Here is a 22628-nt window from a genome sequence, read left to right on the forward strand (position 1 = left end):
TCATAGCGTTTAACACCGTCCAAAGGGCCAAGGGCTCAGTAAGGGCAATTATGGTCATTTTTCTTTTCTCCCCTCCCTCCATCCTGAAGAGCACTGAAGAAAAGGAGGCTGGAGCCCCTGGGTTCTAAGTCTCCTCCTGCACAGCGAGCATTTCCTTCCTATCCTGTCCCATTCCTCTTAGTCTCCAGAGAAGCAGGGAGAGCCGAACTCAGCCCGGGGTCTACTGGCGCGACCCGGGTGTGCCAACCCTCATCCCTTCGCCTCAGTATCGCATCCAGGAAAGGGGCGAGCGCTCCCCGCGCCCCTTGGTGCCGTCTCTGGGTGTCCTCCGCACAGGTGGCTGAGCTCCAAGAGGTGCGGGACGCGGGCCCTGCAGGAGGGCGTGTGCTGCCCCCGCCCATCCCGCGCTCGCGCCCTCGCCGGGGCACCGAGAACCCACGTGATTTCCCGGCAGAGGCAGCCGGCTCCCCGCACCCGTCGGCCGGCTGCTCTCCGCGCCTACTTTCAGTTTCGTGCTCAGCGCGGCGAAGCCGGGAGCGCAGCCGGGAGCGCAGCCGGTGAGTGACCACCACTTCGCGGGGCAGCGGGACTCGGCTGGGGCGAGCTGCGCAGGGAGGTTCGGGGTGCAGACGCCGCGCGGAGCGGGGAGGAGGGTATGCCAGAGGACTCTGGAGTTGGACGTACCCATGGCCAGGTAGCTGACCTGATGGATGGTCGGGCCGACGGACGGCTGGACTGATGAACGGGTGGGCAGATGGGGCGCCGATGGTGGGGGAGCGCTCAGCCTGCCACCCTGCAGAGTTTGGGGGATGAGTTTCGAGCCGCAGAGGAAAGCAAGTCCGGGTCACCCGGGTTGGGTTTCGGGACGCGACTGCGTTCCCGCTCCCTCCCATTCTTCCCCACCTTCGCACCGCTCCTGTCACCTCCTGGAGCTTCAACTTCTAATTGTCTTTTAAAGAATTCAGAAGTCCCCGCTGCTCATTGCGTGGGACTTTTTAGCCTAAAAGAGCTTTTTATGATGGACAGTTCCAAACATGTGCAAAAGTAGAAGAAATAGGGGCTCCCTGGAGGCGCAGTGGTTAAGAATCCGCCTGCCAATGCAGGGGACACAAGCCCTGGTCGGGGAGGATCCCACATGCGGTGGAGCAACTAAGCCCGTGCGCCACAACTACTGAGCCTGTGCTCTAGAGCCCGTGCTCCGCAACAAGAGAAGCCACCGCAGTGAGAAGCCCATGCACCGCAACGAAGAGTAGCCCCCACTCACTGCAACTAGAGAAAGCCCGTGTGCAGCAACAAACGCAGCCAAAATAAATAAATAAATAAAAATAATAAATAAAAGTAGAAGGAATAGAATTAGGTTGAGCTGTACAAATATGTCAGTTTTGATATAACCAAGCCCCACGTAACCGCCACTTAGGCTTCAACAGTCATCACCCCAGACCAGCCCAGTTTCGTCCCTACCACACTTCATTTTGAAACAAATGGCAAACAGACACAGCAGCATCTCAACTGAACTTTCCCACAATGTACTAAAGTAAGGAGATTTAAAAAAGACATAACCACAATACCATCAGCATAACTTTAAACATTTTAACAGTAATTCCTTAATGTCAAATCTCCACAGACTATTCCTGATGAGCGTTTTAACCTCATAAGTAATAGGTGAACACATGGGTGCCCTTTTGTTTACATGGGTGTCGTTTTGCTACTTGCTTTTTGCCTTTCCAAGTCGTTTTCAGCCATTTTCTCACCCAGGGGGCCAGGACCTGGAGTTTGCTGGGATGGCCATTTGGGGAGGTGCAGGGAGGCCCCCCACCTTCAGCACCGTTTGTATCCATTTTATACGTTGGGGTTCTTATGTTTCCTTTTTAAGAGGTTGGGGGTTCTGCAGGCTTCAAAAGCAGTTTGAAAACCAGCACTTCCAAGCCTCCCAAACCTGGGGATGGCAGGAGGTAGGGTGTACCCAGGGCTAGTACCTGGAGCCTCATCCCTCCAAATTGCTTTTCTTTCTAAGAAGCAGTAAGCTCGGAAAACACTAGGCTTGGTCTCTTACCAGAGAACAGAGCAGGGGTGAATCTGATGATTTCATGGTGCATGCAGGCCCCCCATCCAGCGTGCTTTCCTCAAAACTTACTGATAGCACCGACTGGTCATTGATTATGCCCACCTGCCTCCCCTCCAAAGCCCAGCACCAGGACTTCCCTGGTGGCGCAGTGGTTAAGAATCCACCTACCAATGCAGGGGACACGGGTTCGATCCCTGGTCCAGGAAGATCCCACATGCCATGGAGCAACTAAGCCTGTGTACCACAGCTACTGAGCCTGTGTTCCAGAGCCCGTGCTCCGCAACAAGAGAAGCCACCACAGTGAGAAGTCCACGCACCCCAATGAAGAGTAGCCCCCGCTCACCGCAACTAGAGAAAGCCTGCGCAGCAACGAAGACCCAACGCAGCCAAAAACAGAAACAAAAACAAAGCACAGCACCAGTTAGATTGGAGCCTGGCATGGGAGGCAGAAGGACCAGGGCTCTCAGCACCTTGAATTTGCTATTTTATCTCAGAACCTCAGTTTCTCATCTGTAAAATGGGGATGATAACATGTCCTTCAAGGTACCGCACCAGCATGAGGAGTGATGGGTCCTTGATGAAAGCAGACAAGCGGAAGGGAAAGTTCCTTGGAAGAGTTTCCCAATATGCTTAGCCATATTCCTCCACCAGATACAGAGGTGCCTGGATGTTTGTAGGGCCAAGTCAGTCTCCTTACACCCAACACATATACCCACCTCCCCTCTGAGAAAAATTCAGCCAAATTACTTAGTATGTCTTCCCCTGTCTGTTACGGATTGAATTGTGTCCCTGAAAAAGATACGTTGAAGTCCTAACCCCTCTACCTCAGAATGTGGCTTTATTTTGAACAAAGGTCGTAGCAGATGTAATTAATTAAGATGAGGTCATACTACAGTAGGTGGGTCCTTAATTCAGTATGAATGGTGTCCTTATAAGAGAGGAGGCCAGCATAGGAAAATCGAGATACATGGGGAGAAGACAGCCATGTGACACAGGCAGAGATTGGAATGAGGTATCTACAAATTAAGCAGGTCCAAGAACTGCCCAGAAACCACCAGAAGCTAAAAGAGGCATGGCAGGGCCCACCCCTAGAGGCTTCAGAGGGAGCATGGCCCTGCCCACACCTTGGTTTCAGGCTTGGCCTCCAGAACTGTGAGAGTACAAATTTCTTACATTTTAATCCACCCAGTTTGTGGTTCTTTGTAGCAAAGCTAGGAAACTAATTTGCCATCCCAGAATCTCTCCTCTGCTTTCCACAGAGTCCCACTAAGGATTAAGCAAATTAAATACAGGTGCAAATACTTTGTAAAAACTTTTTGGAGGCCTTCTAAGGATGTAAACTACGGGTTTTCTTTACCGGATCTATTTTTTGAGTGTTGCTGGTAGCCCAAAGTCTATCTTGGATGAAACTCAGTCTGCAAGGCAAACACCCAAATGATTTGAGAAGGAAACAAACAAACAAAAAGTGAAAAATTGATCAGTCTGATGGTTAGTGCAGGCTGTCTGGAGAAGGGAAGGCTTTTGGTCCCTCAGACCACCCTGAAGATCATATCTCTGCCATCCACTGCCCTTAAAACCAGGAGGAAGTGGTGAGGCAGGCAAGCACTTGGTTATATGTGGGACTTGTTACCCATATAATAAGCATGCTTATGTAACCTGTATGCCATCTGGGGTTTCCTAGATCCTTGAGAGCTGGGTGAAATTGCCATGAACCCCCATTATGCTCCTTTGGGGGGCCCTAAGTATTTTCAAGCTCTCTGTGGATCTGGAAGGTGGAGATGAATGTCAGAGTAGTGCTTCTGGCCATCTCTGACCCCAGACTTTTCTTCTGCTCTGCAGTCATCCTCTCTCACTAGTAGAGCAGGGCATGAAACCAGTAGGTTTCCTGGGGTGAAAAGATGGGAGACCTGTGGAAACCTGAGTTCACTCATTTACCCTGCCTGTTTCAACACTGATAGGACTCCTGCTACATCCTGTGAGTCACTCCAAAGTCTTCTGATAAATTCCCAGACACAGGAGTCTTTCCCAGAAAGGTACTTAGCAGCCCTTCTGGCTGGGATGCCTCTGACATTTGGCAAAGGAGAACCTCAATGAACTTGAGGGAACGTTGAGTTCACACTCAGATGACCTCTATTCTCAGTTTGCTTTTCTTCCTTCCAGACTTTTTTCTATATGTGTATATTCCTATCTTTTTTAGTGGACTCATAACATAAAAACCAAAATGGAATTAACACTTTTTAAACTAAATAACATGGAATTATGTATTAAAGGAAGATTAAATGCTATGATATCCTTTTTTTAATTGTTTAGTTTTTAGTAGCTAGTACATTCACATAGTACAATAATATAAAACAAATAAAAAGGTATGTAATGAAAAGTAAGTCTCCCTCCCTCCCCAGTCTCCTGGACACCTGATAACCCTTCCTGAAAACAACCAATGTTATCAGGTTCTTATGTCTCCTTCCAAACACAGTCCAGGTGGGCACATGGAGATATATATATATATATATATATATATATATGTGTGTGTGTGTGTGTGTGTGTATACACACACACACACACACATATATATATCCCCTTCTCACAAGTGGTAGTATACTGTATATAGTGTTTTTTATCTTGTTTTTTTTAATTTAATGTAATTTGGAAATCTTTCCACATCAAAACAAAAAATTCTGCCTTTTTTCTTTTTAACAGCTACATAGTATTTCAGTGCATGGCATAATTGATATAACTCTTGTTGGGCATTTAGGTTGTTTCTCATCTCTTGTTATTTCAATCAGTGCTGTAACAAATATCCTTGTTCAAGCATCGTTTTTGCCTACATGAGAATCTTTAGGGAAAACATCCAGGAGTGTGTTTGCAAGGTCAAGGGGAAAATATGCAGCTTGAACTTTGATAAATCTGGCAAATTACCCTCCTTAAGTGTTGTACTAATTTTCACTCCCACCAACATGTATGAGGAGGCCAGCTTCCCACCCATTCCCCAACACATGTTATCAAACTTCTCCATATTTGCAGATCTGGTAGACAAGTAATGGTGTCCTATTTTTTTTCATTTCTCTTATTATGAATGATTTTGGGCATCCTTTCAAATATTTAAGGCTCACTTATAGTTCCTTTTCCATAAACTGTTCATATCCTTTGCATACTTTTCCATTGAGTTGTTGGTGTTTTTCTTATTGAGCTGTAAAAGCACTTTACATATTAAGGAAATTAGCTCTTTGTAGTATGAGTATACTGTCATCTTAAGTGGCTACATAGTTGTCCAAAGAATGGCTGAACCGTAATCTTTGTTAAACATTTAATTGGATCTTGTTTTCTCCTACTACATATGGACTGTTTCCTCTGTTTTATATTAAAAAAACAAGAGGTAACATTTTAATTCTTTCCATAGCCCTTCCCAGAATTCCTCTCAGAGAAGGAAGTATTTCTGGAAAAATACCTTGATAGGATTGGAGTGGGTGGGACCTGTGTGCAAAGAGGTCAGCAGGGACTGGGACATGTCGGGGCAGGGCAGACTCGTGGCATGGAGCATGTTTATGGGCTGGGAGTGCAATATTTGCCCCTGAAAAGAAGGAAGAAGGAGAGAGGAGAGAAGGGAGGATGAGGAGAAGGTAGAGAGAAGGTAGGCCACACAGGAAGAAGACCCCCAGAAGCTTCTTGGGGGTAGGATAGCCAAAGGGCATTTTCGCTAGGGTGATGCCCCTACTTCCTGCGAGGTGGGTAACTGACAGCACAGACTCCAGCACAGGCTCCATTCTGCAACCACTAACCCGCTCAGCACACATTTGCTGAGTTTCTACATGCCAGGCCCTGCACTAGGTACTGGGCTACAGCTAGGAGTACGACAGAGTCCCTGCCCCGGGGAGCTGATGTGCCAGTAGAAACAGACAGTACACAAGTACACAAAGATGTGCGGTAGACATCAGGTAGTGGTGACTATGGTGCAGGAAGACAAGGCAAGCAAAGGGGCAGGCATGCTGGGGGCAGAGGGAGGGTTGTGTTTGGAACAGAGAGGCCAGGCATGACCTTTTCATAAGGGGCTCTTGGGACAATTGAGGGGAGTGAGGCAAGGAGTTGTGAACCATGATGGTGCCTGGAGTGGAGAAGGGAGGGGAGGAGGGAGGAGAAGGAGGAGTTGTTAAACTCACAGTTGTTTAAGCCTCTTATGAGTGAATTTTTTACCTGTAATTTAACAAAGGGCTGGACCTGGATCAGGAGCCCTCTGTCCAAGGAGCTCTGCCTATGGGGAGGCCGTAAGTTGCCCCAGGCCATGGTATTTCAGATGTCTGTCTGAGCCAGTTCATCTGTAGCAGGAAAGATGGGACTGCCCAGGTTGACATCCAGCCTTGCGGTGAACATCCTGGTGACCAGAGCTCTGCGCGCAGTCTGGATGGTTTCCTTCAGCTCCACTCCCATATTCTAAAGCGATATATGGACTTTAGGTTTTTTTTATTGTGTTAAAATACACATAAAATTTCCTATCTTAACCATGTTTAAGTGTACTACAGTTCAGTGCTTTTAAGGACATTTACGTTGTTGTGAATCCATCACCCCCGTCCATCCCCATGACTCTTTTCATCTTGTAAAACTGAAATCCTTTGCCCATTACCCAGTAACTCCCCATTCTTCCCTCCCGCCAGCCCCTAGCAACCATCATTCTACTATCTATCTCTATGGATTTGACTACTCTAAGTATGTCCTGTAGGTGGAATCATACATTATTTGTCTTTGGGGGACTGATTTATTTCACTTAGCTTAGATGTCCTCAAGGTTCATCTATACTGCAGAATTTCCTTCCTTTGAAACGCTGAATAATAGTCCATTGTGTGTATGATCACATTTTGCTTATTCATTCACCCATCAATGGACGCTGGTTGCTTCCATGTTTTACCTATTATGATCAATGCTGCTATGAACATGGGTGTACAAATATCCCTTCAAGGCCCTGCTTTTAATTTTCTTGAATATATATCCAGGATCCAGGGTCATAGGATAATTCTATTTTGAATTTTTTGAAGCACCTCCATACTGTTTTCCACAGCAGCTACACCATTTTACATTCCTACAAAAAGCGTACAAGGGTTCCAGTTTCTCCACATCCTCACCAGCACTTTTTGTTTTCTGGTTTTTTGATAGTTGCCATCCTAACGGGTGCGAGGTGGCATCTCATAGTTTTGATTAGCATTTCCCTAATGATTAGTGATGTTGAGCATCTTTTCATGTGCTTATTGGCCATTTGTGTATCTTTGGAGAAATGTCTGTTCAAGTCCTTTTCCCATTTTTGAATTAGATTGTTTTGTTGTTGAGTTTTAGGAGTTCTCTCTATATTCTGGATATTAATTCTTATCAGATATATGTTTTGCAAATATTTTTTCCCATTCTATGGATTGCCTTTTTACTCTGTGGGTAGAGTCTTTTGATGTATGTTTTTTAAAATTTTCATGAAGTCCAATTTTTCTGTTTATTCTTTTGATGTCTGTGCTTTTGGTGTCATCTCCAAGAAATCACTGCCAAACCCAGTGTCACAGCTTTCATCCTATGTTTGCTTCTAATAGTTTTATTATTTTAAGTCTTACGTTTGGGGCCTTGATCCATTTTTTTTTTTTTTTTGGTTTGTTTGTTTAAATTTTTATTTATTCATTTATTTTTGGCAACGTTGGGTCTTCATTGCTGCACGTGGGCTTTCTCTAGTTGCGGCGAGCAGGCTTCTCATTGTGGTGGCTTCTCTTGTTGTGGAGCCCGCCTTCTCTAGGCGCATGGGCTTCAGTAGTTGTGGCACTTGGGCTCAGTAGTTGTGGCTCGTGGGCTCTAGAACACAGGCTCAGTAGTTGTGGCGCATGGGCTTAGTTGCTCCGCAGCATGTGGGATCTTCCCAGACCAGGGATTGAACCCATGCCCCCTGCATTGAAAGGCGGGCTCTTAACCACTGTGCCACCAGGAAAGTCTCCCTTGATCCATTTTGATTTAGTTTTTATATATGGTGTGAGATAAGGGTCCAACCTCATCCCTTTGCATGTGGATATCCAGTTTTCCCAGTACCATTTGTTGAAAAGACTGTCCTTTCCCCATTGAATGGTCTTGGCATTCTTGTCAAAAATCATTTGACTATATATGTGAGGGTTTATTTCTGGGCTCCCTATTCTGTTCCATTGGTCTGTATGTCTGCCTTTATGCCAATACCACACTGTTCTGATTACTGTAGCAAGTTTTGAAATCAGGAAATGTGAGTCCTCCAGTTTTATTTTTTTTTCAGGATTGTTTTGACTATTTGGGGTCCCTTGAGATTCCATATGAATTTTAGGATGTGTTCTTTAATCTCTGCAAAAAAGAAGTCATTGGGATTTTGATAGGAATTGCATCGAATCTGTAGATTACTTTGGGTAATATTGACTTCTTTTTTTAAGGAAAATACATTTTTAGTTTTATAATATTTTCTTATTTATTTGGTTGCTCCAGGTCTTAGTTGCAGCTCTCCAGCTCCTTAGTTGTGGCACGTGGACTCCTTAGTTGCGGCAGGTGGGCTCCTTAGTTGCAGCTCACCGGCTCCTTAGTTGCAGCACATGGGCTCCTTAGTTGCCGCTCACCAGCTCCTTAGTTGCAGCTCGCCAGCTCCCTAGTTGCAGTATGCGGACTCCTTAGTTGTGGCATACGAACTCTCAGTTGTGGCATGCATGTGGGATCTAGTTCCCTGACCAGGGATTGAACCTGGGTCCCCTGCATTGGGAGCATGGAGTCTTAACCACTGCGCCACCAGGGAAGTCCCAATATTGACATTTTAACAATAGTGAGTCTTCCAATCCATAAACATGGGATATGTTTCCATTTATTTATGTCTTATTTAATTTCTTTCAGCAACATTTTGTAGTTACATTGTACAGATCTTTCACCTCCTTGGTTAAGTTAACTTCTAAGTATTTTATTCTTTTTGATGCTATTATAAATGGAATTGTTTTGGTTATTTCCTTTTCAGATTGTTATCTTTCATATTTAGAAACACAACTGATTTGTTTGTGTTGACTTTGTATCCTGCTGCCTTGCTGAATTCATTTATTAGTTCTAACAGGTTTTTTGTGGAGTCTTTAGGATTTTCTACATAGAAGATCCTGTCATCTGCAAACAGATTATTTTACTTCTTCCTTTGCAATTTGGATGTCTTTTATTTCTTTTTCTTGCCTAATTGATCTGACTAGAACTGCCAGTTCTGTGTTGAATAGAAGTGGTGAAAGCAGGCATCCTTGCCTTTTCCTGATCTAAAAGCAAAAGCTTTCAGTATTTCAACATTGAGTATGATGTTTGCTATGGGTTTTTCATATATGACTTTTATTATGTGGAGTAGTTTCCTTCTATTTCTGGTTTGTTGAATTTTTTTTAATCGTAAAAGGGTGTATAATTTTGTCAAATGGTCTTTTCTGCATCAATTGAAATGATTGTGTGGGTTTTTTCCCTTCATTTTGTTTTTGTTTTTGGTTTTTGGTTTTTTTTTGCGGTATGCGGGCCTCTCACTGCTGTGGCCTCTCCCGCTGCAGAGCCCAGGCTCCGGACGTGCAGGCCCAGCGGCCATGGCTCACGGGCGCAGCCGCTCCGCGGCATGCGGGACCCTCCCAGACCGGGGCACGAACCCGTGTCCCCTGCATCGGCAGGCGGACTCCCAACCACTGCGCCACCAGGGAAGCCCTCTCTTGTTTTTTAATGTAACATTTATAGCTATAATATTTCCCCTTAGCACTGCTTTTGCTGTGTCCCATAAAGTTTGGTATGTTGTGTTTTTGTTTTCATTCATCTCTAAGCATTTTCTAATTTCCATTGTGATTTCTTCTTTGATTCATTGGTTGTTTAAATGTGGGCTGTTTTGTTTCCACAATTTTGTGAATTTTCCAGTTTTCTTTATGTTATTGATTTCTAACACCTTTGTGGTCAAGGCCTATACTTTGTATGATATCTATTTTTTAAAATCTATTGAGACTTAATTTGTGCCCTACATATGGTCTATCGTGGGAAATACCCCATGTGCAATCAAGAATGTGTATTCTGTTGTCATTGGGTGGAGTATTCTGAATATATCTGTCAGATCTTATTGATTTATTGTATCGTTTAAGTCCTCTATTTCCTCACTTATCTTCTGCTTGATTATTCTATCCATTATTGTGAGTGGGTATTAAAGTCTCCAACTATTATTGTTAAACTGCCTATTTCTCCCTTCAGTTCTGTCAGTTTTTGCCTTGTATGTTTTGGTGGTCTGTCATCAGGTATGTAAATGTTTATAATTGGTATATCTTCTTGCTGAATTTAACTTTTTATTAACATATAAAGTCCTTCTTTGCCTCTTGTAACCTTTTTTTTGATTTAAAGCCTACTTTATCTTATATTAGTACAACCACTCCTGCTCTCCTTTGGTTACTATTTTCATGGAATATCTTTTTCCATCCCCTTACTTTCAATCTGTTTTTGTCCTTGAATCTCAAGTGAGTCTCTTGTAGACAGCATACAGTTAGATCATGTGTTTTTATCCAGCCAATCTCTGTCTTTTGATTGGAGAGTTTAATCCATTTACATTTAGGTTATTACTGATAAGGAGAGACTTATTTCTGTCATTTTGCTGTTTGTTTTTTATATGCCCTATAGCTTTTTTGTGCCGTATTTTTTGCATTCCTCTCTTTTTTTGTGCTTAGTTAACTGTGTAGTGAAATGTTTAAATTCTTTCTTAATTTTGTGTATATTCTATGGCTATTTTCTTTGTGGTTAACATGGGGATTACATTTAACATCTTAAAGTTATAACACTCTGATGTGAATATAGTGGCTTAACTTCAATAACATACAAAAACTCTGCTACTTTACAGCTCCATCCCCACTGCTTTCTGTTGCTGATGTTACAAAATTACATCTTTATATATTATGTGCCCCAAATATAAAATAATAATTTTTAAAAAACACATTAGTCTCCCAGTTTATGTAGAAAGCAAGATTTGGAATTACAAACCAAAGTTACAGTACTGTATACTAGCCTTTACACTAATAATTGTTTTTCTTTACATGTAATAGTCTCTTAAATCCTGTAGAAAACCAAAAGTACAGTTACAAACTATTGCTACAATAATACTAGCTTTTATAATTGTCCATGTACTTACCGTTATTTATATCTTTATTTTTCCTTATGACATTGAGGTACTGTCTAGTATCCTTTCATTTCACCCTGCAGGACTCCGTTGAGCATTTCTTGCTGGGCACATCTAGTGGTCTAGTGGTCATGAATTCCCTCAGCTTTTGTTTATCTGGGAATGTCTTGATTTCTCCCTTTTTTTTTTTTTTTTTTGGCTGTATCAGGTCTTAGTCATGGCACGCAGGATCTTCTTTGAGGCATGTGGCATCTTTCGTTGTGGTGAGCAGGCTCTTTGTTGCAGCATATGGGCTTCTCTCTAGTTGTGGTGTGCAGGTTTGTTTTCTTTCTCCTCTCTGGTTGTGGCACACAGGCTTCAGGGCGTGTGGGCTCTGTAGTTGTGGCACGCAGGTTCAAGAGTGGGTGGGCTCTGTAGTTTGCAGCACGTGGGCTCTAGTTGAGGCACACGAGCTCAGTAGTTGTGGCATGCAGGCTTAGTTGCCCCACGGCATGTGGGATCTTAGTTCCCTGACCAGGGATCTAACCCATGTCCCCTGCATTGTAAGGTGGATTCTTTACCACTGGAGCACCAGAGAATTCCCTCTCCCTTACTTTTGAAGGACGCTTTTGCCGGATATAGCATTCTTGGTTGACAGTTATTTTCTTTTTGCACTTTGAATGTATGCACCTACTGTCCTCAGGCCTCCAAAGTTTCTGAGGAGAAATTTGCAGATAGTCTTATTGAGGAGCCCTTGTATTTGATGATTCACTTCTCTCTTGCTGCTTTCAAGACTCACCCATTGTCTTTGGTTTTTGAAAGTCTGCTTATAATGTGTCTTGGTGTGGGTCTCTTTGAGTTAATTTTACTTGGAATCTATTGAGCTTCTTGAATGTTTATATTCAGCTTTTTCATCAAATTTGGAAAGTTTTTAGCCATTATTTCTTCAATTTTTCTCTCTGTCCTTTTCTGTCTCTTCTTCTGGGGCTCCCATAATGTGTATGGTGGTCCACTTAATCATGTCTCACACATCCCTTAAGTTCCGTTCACTTTTCTTCATTCCTTTTCTTTCTGTTTCTCAGCCTCGATAATTTCCTTTGTCCTATCCTGAAGCTCCCTGTTTCTTTCTTCTGCCTGCTTAAATCTGCCTTTGAATCCGTCTATGAATTTTTCATTTTAGATACTGCATTTTTTCAGCTCCAGAATCTCTTTTTGGTTTCTTTTTAGGTTTTCTATCTCTTTATTGATATTTGCATTTTGTTAACACATAATTTTTTTGACTTTCTTAGTTCTTTAGGCATCTTTAAGGCAGTTGTTTCAAAGTCTTTATATCTGTCGTTACATTTTTTTAAGAGACAGAGTCTTTTGAATTGATCTTTTCCTTTCAGTGGGCCATTGTTTCTTTTGTATGCTTTGTGATTTTTCTGTTGTTGTTGCTGAACACTGGACATTTGAATCTAATAATGTGGTAACTCTGGAAATCAGATTCTCCCCCTTGCCAGGGTTGCTGTTTTTTGGTTTTTGGTTTTTGTTTATCATTTTTGGTTTTTTTGTATCGTTGTGAACTGTCTCTGTGCCCAAGATCAACCTGAGGTGTTAACTTAATGCCTTCTTATGTCTTTTCATCTCCTTATGTCTTTGCTGAGCCTTTCCTTGGGCATGTGCAGTCACTCTGTAATGTTCCTCATATGTGCAGTTGTTTCTGAATGTCCTAGTCTTTAATGTCTGGCTTCCAAAAGGGGAAAAGCAAAATTGAAGGAGGGAACAAAAGGCACAGGCCCTTTAAATCGCCCGGAGGTCAGTTCAGCTGGAGGGGGAGGGGCTTGCCACCACGGTGCGGGTGGCTGAGTGACAACAACGGCTGCCTGCTTCTGTCTGCACCTCTGAGATCAGAAACAGCAGTCAACAATTATGGTACAAATCTCCGGGATCTGGAGGACAGGGTCCTTTTTACCCACCCTCGCTCCTGCAAACTGCGTGCAAGCTGCTCCAGGAACATGTGCACAGCTGGCTGCCGCAAGACTGAGGGGTGGGGGGTGGCTTCCTACTACTGTACTAAGAGCTGAAATTGACCAAAATGAACCCCCAAAATTTTTTATATTGGAGTAAAGTTGCTTTACAATGTTGTGTTAGTTTCTGCTGTACAATGAAGTGAATCAGCTATATGTGTACCTATATCCCCTCCCTCTTGGACCTCCCTCCCACCCTCCCATCCAACTCATCTAGGTCATCACAGAGCACCAAGCTGAGCTCCCTGTGCTATACACTAGCTGTCTATTTTACACATGGTATTGTATTTATGTCAAACCTAATCTCCCAATTTAAAATTAACCGAAATTTAAGAGTCCAGATTAACCCTGGAAGCCGTAAGCTTTCAACAGACTCCGGAGTTCCAAAACAGTTATACCAGATTCTGCTCGTATGATTTTTGTCTAAGTGAGGAGACAGATTCCTGGTGCTTCCTACTCTGCCATCTTCCCCGAATCCTCACTGGAACCATTATTTTCAAAATGTTTGAGACCGTGTTGCTAAATTTCTCTCCTAGAAGACTGTGTGGATATAGAGGTTTCAGGCAGCTGGAAAACTGCCTGATCCCTCAACACCCATCTCCTGTGGGGAGGGATGGAGCTTGTACCATCACGAAACCCCAAACCCCCATCAACCCCTTGCCAGGGCGGTTCCTTCTGCCCCTCATGCCAAATGGAGGGAGGACTCAAATCATGGTGAGCTGGTACTCTGAGGTATTCAGATCTTGTCACTGCATCTTGTTTGAAGAGAGAAATAGCTTGCCGTTTTATTGGTCTCACAGTAGTCTTTTCCCTAAGTTCTTGAAGGTGTCCTGTGCATTTCTCAGCCTCAGAATTCTCTTCTTGAAATGGGCAGGTAAAGGTTTGCCTCGTTAGAGACTTACACGGTAGTCAGCAGGATGATGTTTAGGAGGTGCATGGACGAGGCAGTTGGCTGAATCATAAAGTGAGAGCAGCTGTCCTCTTTTCACTTCTCTTTAATCCTTCCTGTTGAATCAAGGAGAAAGTCTCAGTTGGCTGCTAATGTCTGTAAGGCCTCTTACACTCCTGATCACCTTTTCCACAATGCGAGGCCAGGCCTCAGGCCATAGGCAGCCACGCCCAGGTCCTGTTCAACGGGCATCATTTTGGTTTTGTTTCCCTTGGGTTTCTCTTTTAGGGGTTACCTTCCATGCAGGGCAAATGATACTTTAAAAAATTAAGTTCAAAGTGAAATGATTTCTAGAAAATTTTTAAGGAAACGCTACTCAGATTCTCAGATCAGGCAAAAATGGCCTCCAACATGGGTAAAAAAGTCTTGGAAATTGTATTTCCATCCCTAAAGGGTAAGATTGTGGGAAAGTTCACGTTATGTATTTCCGCAATGTTTAGAACTTTTCAAATAGTGCAGATTATATTTTATAGCAGAAAAATAATCAAGAGCTATGGGAATGATCATTTCGTTTGGAAAGAAGATCGTTGGTTGAAGGTAGTAGGGTGCTTCAGTTAGGAAAGCGCCTCTGGGTTCAGCAGAGGTTTTAAATCCACTCTTTGCTTCTTGACGTCCCAGAGTCCATTTCTTCATCTGTAAAATGAAGGCCATATCTGCCTTGAAAGGCTGACTGAGGATCCACTGAGGAAATGCAGGTGGAATACTGTAGCATGATGGCCAACCTGTGCTGAGAACCCAATATATGAGATTAGCATCAGCTAGCATCAGCTGCGAGTGGGCAGTCCCCCATTGTGCTGTAATCTTTGTATGAAGTATTGTCCGCCATCCTCAGAATGACCCTGTGAAGAAGATGCAAAATCATCAGGCATTTGCAAATGAGGAACATGTGGTACAGGGATGTTAGGAAACTTGCCCTAGGTTGAGCAGCACATGTTGAAATCCGGATTTGCACCCAAGCCTCCCGACCCCAAAGGCTCTTTTATCAGCTCCACAGACCCCTGTGAGATGGGCTGATATTAACCCTGCTTGACATACAAGCGAACCATGGTCCAGAGAGGGCAGGGACTGGCCTGCTGTCACCTAACAAGTCAGTTTGGGGCAGTGGGGCTCAGAACTGAGGCTCCAACCAACCAATCCCCTAACCCCCAGTCCCAGCCCCAAGCTTTTCTCCTACCCGTGTTTTGTGTGTCTGGTCACTGTCGGCTGGCATGGGACAACATCGGTCAGATGATCCATCCCGGAAGCAGAATTCCTCTTCTAACTTCAAAGAGTCCAGCTTTCTGGTCACTGATCTTTGGTCTTTCACTTTCAAAAAACTGTATTCAGTTTAAACCATACAGGTAATACATGACTAAATTCTGTTTGCAGAAAGCTAAACACCTTATACATCATGCTGAAATCTCCATTACTCACTGCTTCCCGCCCCAGGTCTGTCCTCTCCCAGTTTGAGGTAACCAGTTGGGTGTGTTGGCTTCCAGAACTTTATCTAAGCCTTCGCATTAAAAAAAACAAGCAAGGTAATTCCCTGGCGGTCCAGGGCTTAGGACTCTGCACTCTCACTGCCGTCGGGGAACTAAGATCCCACAAGCTGTGCTGCGCGGCCAGAAAAAAAAAACCTAAAAAAAACCCCAAAACACTTAAATTGGGCTCACTCACTGCGAGGCCCTGTTTTAAGTGCTTTACGTGTATTAACTCATTCACACCCCTGTGAGGAAGGTACTGTTATTGTCCTTGTTTTATAGATGAGAACATTGAGGCTCAGAGAAGCTATACAACCGGCCTGAAGCCTCACAGCCTGAAAATGGTGAAAAGTTTAGTCCCAAACCTAGACAGCCTGGCTCCAAAATTCATGCTCTTACCCTCTAAGTTATAAAAACATGTTATTATAGAACTGGAGTATTGGTGTTTTGTTTTATATGTATTCTTCAGACAAATGATGTCGTATTATGCATATCATTATACGTGTGTCTTGTCTATTCAGTAATACATATGGAGGATCCAGCTGCATCAGTGGCCTTCATGCCCATAACCCAGAGGCGTGGTAAACCACACTATGTTAGGTTATGAGTTGTTCAAACGCAGCTGCAGGATTTTCTTACGTAGTGCACTCTGTGCCTTGCAGCCCGTGTGGCTCTCCCTGTAGATTTCTGCCAAGCAGTTTGGTTGTAGAGTCAAAGGGCGGACACATTTTTTTTTTTTTTTTTTTTTTTTTGGCTGTGTTGGGTCTTCATTGCTGCACACGGGCTTTCTCTAGTTGCGGCGAGCGGGGGCTACTCTTCGTTGTGGTGTGCGGGCTTCTCATTGGGTGGCTTCTCTTTTTGTGGAGCACGGGCTCGAGGCGTGCGGGCTTCAGTAGTTGTGGCTCACAGGCCGAGTAGTTGTGACACGCGGGCTTCAGTAGTTGTGGCTCTCAGGCTCTAGAGCGCAGGCTCAGTAGTTGTTGCAACGGGCTTAGTTGCTCCGTGGCATGTGGGATCTTCCCGGACCAGGGCTCGAACCCGTGTTCCCTGCATTGGCAGGCAGATTCTTAACCACTGCGCCACCAAGGAAGCCCAAAGGCCGGACACATTTTAAGTTTTAGAAATCATTGCCAATCTGCCTTTGAAAGCGGGCAGACCAATTTCCAGGCTGTGAATTCGAACCTCAGGATCTAACTTCTCTCCTTTACATTCCGAGCCTTCTTCATCCCCTCCTTGTCACTGGAAACCAGCTTCCTGGTTTCCAGTGACAAGGAGAGAGAAGCCTTGTTGGATTTGGAACAGGGACCTCCCAGGCCCAGGCCTGAGGCCCAGAGTGCAGGCTTGTGCCACCTCCACAAGGGCTTTGAGGCAAGAAGATGTTTGTTCAACTGTCAGCTCTGCGACTGTCTAGCTAGTGACCTGGGGAGGCCCCCTCACTGTTGGGAGCCTCGGTTTGTGCTTTGGTAAAGCATGTGACTGCATTTTAAGTCCTGCAGGACCTTGGCATTGTGAGGGACAATAAAGATGATTGTTTTCAAAGGAACAGTATTCTCCTATGTCATCATCACCCCATGGAAATGTGCTGTGTCAAGGACCCCCCTTGCCCGCTATGCCAGCTTTTGTGGGTGAGGGAGGAGATGGCCGCTGACGTCCCCCTGAAGATAACTCCCGTGGGGCCTCATGAGAAGAGGGTGATTCCTAGGGTGGGGCTGTATCGGTCCCCCAGAAAGAGCCCACTGGGTCAGTCTGGTCCCACTTCTGCTTCTTATTTGCTGTGAGTGTCAGCAAGGCCTTCCTTTCTCGGGACCTCTGTTTCCCAATCTATATAATGGGCCTGGCATGGACCCCACTGCCAGGATTCTTCCAGCTCTCTTCCCCTTTGCATCTGGGCTCAGGCATCCTCTGAAGCCTCGGACTATGATCAGCCGCCCTGGGGGAAGCAGAGGCCCTGGGTTCCCGGTCGTCAGCCCTGCAGGGCTTGGCGTGGAGGATTCCCAGAGGGCTGGAGGGCCTCTGTGGACTCTGGTCCACCCTGGGGTCCCCAGGCCTGACCTGTCCACTCAGTCCTGAGAAACCAACTTCAGTAGCACTTTCTTTTCTCAATTTCGGTGATATCTTGGTCCAAATGTCTTGAGTGGATGTCGTGGCCGGGGGTACTGACCCCGCCAACCGCATCCTTCCTGACCCTGCCGTTAGCATTGGCAGCCTTCTGAGTTCTGTCCCTCTCTTCCTGCTGCCTGGCCTCAGTCGCCCCCTTCTGTCCTCTTTTCTCCCCACCCAGGCCCAGGAGCTGGGGTAGAACCCCGGGGTCTGCCAGTGCCCGGGGAGGACAGGGCTTCCAGACTCCCCCAGACCCTGATCCTCGGCCTGACCCTCCCAGACAGCCCTGGGAACAGGGACAGCAGGTGGTGTCCCCCTTGTAGAGATGAGGAAACAGATCCCAGCAAGTGGGAGGGGTGCTGCCAGCACCTGTTACTCCTGAGCCCCAGCCTCAGGCGGGGTTCCTCTCCATCCAAGCAGGGAGAGGGAAGAAGCAAAAGGGCAGCAGCCAGAAGTATGTGACTCAAACCATATCCTCTCCTCCCTCCCTCCCTTCCTTCTACCCTGTGCTAGGGGCTGGGGCTACATAGGAAACAACAAGAACAACAACACTGGTAATAATAGCTAATGGGCCAGATGCCGTGTCAGGGGTTTTGCCTGCTTCATCTCCCAGCGACCTTGCCAGGTAGCTATTATTACCCCCAAGGCTGACCCGGCTGGGGTTCCCTCTCACCAGTCTCCTGGACCCCCTCATAGGCCAGTCCCCCTTCCCCCACCCATTGTGGGTGTAGGCCCACTAACACCTGCACCCCGTCCTGAAGGATTGCCCTTGTCTGATAGGAATGCCCCTCCTCCACCCCATAGGCATGGCCCGTAGCCAATGAGTGGCAGATGTGGCGGATATGGGCGGGGGAACAGCGCCGCCCCCTTGCCTCTTGGCAGGACAAACTCTGGAGTGTTGTTCACATTCCCAGAGTTCCCTGTGGTCAGGCTAAAGCTAGACTGCTCCTGAAACCACATCTGTGCTTAACTTCTCCCCCCACCCCATCCTGCTTCCCTTCCCACCTTAATAAATAACTTGGACAGACACCCCTGTCTTGGGCTCTGCTTTTAGCAGCCTGACCTAGAACATCCCCATTTTACAGATGAGGACGCTGAGGTACCAAGCCATGGAGTAACCAGACCATAGCCACACAGCTGGTAACTGTGTAGTAGAGACTCAAATCCAGGGCCCTGGTGCCAAGGTATTTGCCCTTATCCACAATCAGGCAGTGTTCCTGCCCTGGAGGTGTACCCAGCTGCTGAAGGAAGGGCGGGCCAAGAGGAAATGATGATGCAGAGTGACAAGCCCTGCTGTGGAGGAGATAGGAGAGATTGCTAGGGAGGGAAGCCCAATACTGGGGGTGCCACTTGGTCTGGGAAGGCAGCTGGGAAGACTTCCCTGAGAAGGGAGCAAAAGTTGATTGGAGCTGGGTCCAGAGGAGAAGGAAGAGTTTGCAAGATGGAAAAAAAGGGCAGGGCGTTCAAGGCAGAGCAGGGCATGTGTGCAAGGCAAGGGGTTGTGAAAGAGGATGCGGGGTGGGCATGGAAAGATCACGCCAATGGAAGCATGGTCACATGGCAGGGCAGCACGGGTGGTGTGAGGGGGCCCAGAGATGGCCAGGACCCAGACGGTGAAGGACCATTTGTTTATTCATCCTTTGAGCCTTTCTTCGGCACCTGATGTGGACCGGCTTTGTGGAAGTCATGCTAACGTGGTGCCACTTCGTCTTGCAGGTGGTGGGGAACTACAAGAGGTTTAGACAGAAATGAGGCCAGACCAGAGCTGAGTTGTTTGTTTGGGTTTTTTTTTGCGGTACGCGGGCCTCTCACTGTTGTGGCCTCTCCCGTTGCGGAGCACAGGCTCCGGACGTGCAGGCTCAGCGGCCATGGCTCACGGGCCCAGCCGCTCCGCTGCATGTGGGATCCTCCCGGACCGGGACACGAACCCGTGTCCCCCGCATTGGCAGGCGGACTCCCAACCACTGCGCCACCAGGGAAGCCCCAGAACTGAGTTTTAGAGACAACTCTGGCCAGAGGCGTGTGTGCTGGCGTGCGTGCACGTGTGCATGCCTGTGGACTGGAGGTGGGGGGTGTCTCCAGGCGCAGAGAGCAGCGAGGGCAAAGGCCCTGGGACTGGGGCAAAGGAACTGGCTGTGATTTCTCCACTCCACCCCCTAACCTCCACAGCAGTGGCGTTTCCTGGATGGCAGGAGATTCCCCAAGGGCACAGCGATGCAGGAAACGGAAGGGGCTCTCTGCTTAAAATTGAAGCCAGGATGGAGTGATCTTTTCATGCCCACCCCTCAGTGAGACTAGCACCCCAGCAAGGTCCCCTGCCCTTTTTCCTCTTGCTGTCTGGACCTGGAGTGGCAGGAGCACCGGACTGCAAACCCACACGCCTGGATTCCCTTGGCGTGCTGACTGTTTCTGATTGTGTGATGCTGGGCGTTTCACTGCCTCTCTCTGAGCCCCATGTTTGATCGCCCTATCCCAGGGATGCATTGGTGATTCTTAGAAGTAACACTTTTTTTTAGCCGGAGATCCCGGTGCTAAAATGCAAATATGAAGGCTCGAGAGTTTATTGAGGTTTATTTTCTTTGTTCTATTAGCAGCGCTCTGCTATCTCGCTTTCTGTAGAGCAGTAATAAAATTTTATGCATTTGGGTAACATGAACCCATAAACTTAACATCATTTAAAATTTGTTATTTAAATAATTTAAAAACTGCTAGCCATGCATGGAGAAATTGATAGAAGCACAGTGACTAAGAATGTCTCTCTCATTCTTTGATGGCTACCCCAAACCACATAGATACCACCATAGGAGATGTGAAGGACAACCAGTATGGGTGAGGTAATAGATATATTCGATTTGTTAAAAATTAATCTTATTTAGGTAATACATGCATACAACATAAAATTCTAAAAGTTCCCCTCCCTGGGGACAATTACTATTATGAGTTTCTTCCAGAAATATTCATGTATTTAGAAACATACACATTTTTTTTTCTTTACACGAATGCGGCAAAGGTACCCTATTCTGCCCTTGACCTTTTTGAAAATGTGATGTATCTTGTTCCATATCATTCCACATAGTTCTGCCTCTTTCTTTTTAATGGCTGCATAAGATTTCATTGCATGGATATGTCATAATTTTTCTTTTTTGTTTGGCGGCTTGGCCTGCGGGATCTTAGTTCCCCAACCAGGGTTTGAACCTGTGCCCTCAGCAGTGAAAGCGTTGAGTCCTAACCACTGGACCCCCAAGGAATTCCCAGGACCTTGTTGTTTATCTGTTCTTCTAGTACTTTCATGGTTTAACTTTTTACATTTAAATTTTGACTCCAAGTAGACTTTATTTTGGTCTAATTTGTGAGACAGAAATCCATCTTTGTTGAAAAAGAGTATCTTTTAAATGTTCAAGGAATATTTTTTAATTTCTCATATACCAAGCCAAAAAGGGAACTCTCAACATATTCCCGAAAGCAGAAATTAGATAGGATTTATTCTTTGTACAGTATAGTAAAGCAAAAAATTAATGACCAAGATTTTTAAAAGAACTCACCCCTCTATTAAATGACTCAGTTCAAAATTATAATCTACTAGTAATCCAATATAAATTTGCTATAAACAATATAAATTTATGGAAATTGGCCAAAAGTTCTTTTAAAAGGAAAAAACTCAAAATGGCCTAAGGCGTAAAGTTCAGCAGTTTAAAGAATAACAGTCTCAGTAAATCAGGGGCAAGAAATAAGAAGATAAAAACAAAAATTATAAAACTAGAGAAGGGAAAATTCTACAGAACTGATAAAAGAAAACAAAAGTTTGTTTTTAAACATAAGAGATACCAACTGCTGGCAAATTTAATAAGGAAAGAAAGACAAAGTAAGAGAAACTAAATTAAGTACAAAAATGTGAAATTTAAAAGTACAAGAGGGAATTCCCTGTTGGTCCAGCGGTTAGGGCTCCGCGCTTTCGCTGCTGATGGCTGGATTCAGTCCCTGGTCGGGGAACTGAGATCCTGCAAGCTGCGTGGTTCGACCAAAAAAAAAAAAGGACAAAAAAAAATATTATACACAGCTGTGTGCTGCATACTAAGTTTGAACATTCTTGACGAACTAAGAAAATTTCTCAGAAAAAAACCATAAACTACCAAAAGTTAATTTAAAAATAAGTGGAAAACAACCAACACGGTAAGGGGAATGTTAAAGTTATCACATTTGATTTTTCTTTTAACTGTTCAAACCGCTTGATGGTGTTGAAAACTTTGGCTTTTCCTCAGGGTGCGATAGGAAGGGGCAAATGTATGTGGTGTGGGCCATGTTTTAACTTGACCATCTGGCTCTCTGTGAAGGATGTTGGGGGTAGGCCTCCTGGCGCAGGAATCCAGGTAAGAAATGATGGTGCCAGGTCTAGGTAGCAGTGGAGGAAATAAGATTCTGTGATGTGCTTGGAAAACTTAAGCCACCTTTGGCCTGAGCTTGACGAAGCTTGAGGCCGCCCTTCACTGGAATGGGGAAGGGGGTGGGTGGGAGGGGCAGTTTGGGAGGGGAGATCAGGAGCTCAGCTTTGGACTGGGAAATTTTTTTTTTGGCCACACCCTGCAGCATGACATGGAGGATCTTAGCTCCCCGACCAGGGATCGAACCTGTGCCCCCTGCAGTCGAAGCATGGAGTCTTAACCGCTGGACGGCCAGGGAAGTCCCCGGAAATTTTTAAATGCATAGGAGGCATCCAAGAGGAGTAGCTGTGAGAATTAAAAGAGATGAAGCCTAAAGGCACTTGCCTGACATTTAGCAAATATTCATTACATTATCTGTTCAACTTTTTCAACACTTTCCCAGTGAAAATGTAGGTTTGTCCCTATAACACACACAGAAACATTAAACAAAAAGTAGAATAGGGGCTTCCCTGGTGGCGCAGTGGTTGAGAGTCCACCTGCCGATGCACGGGACACAGGTTTGTGCC

At 45.4% G+C, this 22628-nt stretch overlaps 1 protein-coding gene across 11 annotated transcripts in view; it reads left to right on the forward strand.

Annotated features, from left to right (window-relative positions):
• The first annotated feature begins 460 nt into the window (after positions 1-460).
• Positions 461-22628, forward strand: part of NLRC5 (NLR family CARD domain containing 5) — a 92909-nt gene continuing 70741 nt past the window's right edge. For all 11 annotated transcript variants that reach the window (XM_032613115.1, XM_032613111.1, XM_032613116.1 and 8 more), the window contains exon 1: positions 461-557. The gene's annotated coding sequence lies outside the window, so the exon portion shown is untranslated. The remainder of the gene's footprint in view (positions 558-22628) is intronic.

The sequence above is a fragment of the Phocoena sinus genome, chromosome 19 (assembly GCF_008692025.1).
Source record: "Phocoena sinus isolate mPhoSin1 chromosome 19, mPhoSin1.pri, whole genome shotgun sequence".
Classification (NCBI taxonomy): Eukaryota; Metazoa; Chordata; class Mammalia; order Artiodactyla; family Phocoenidae; genus Phocoena; species Phocoena sinus.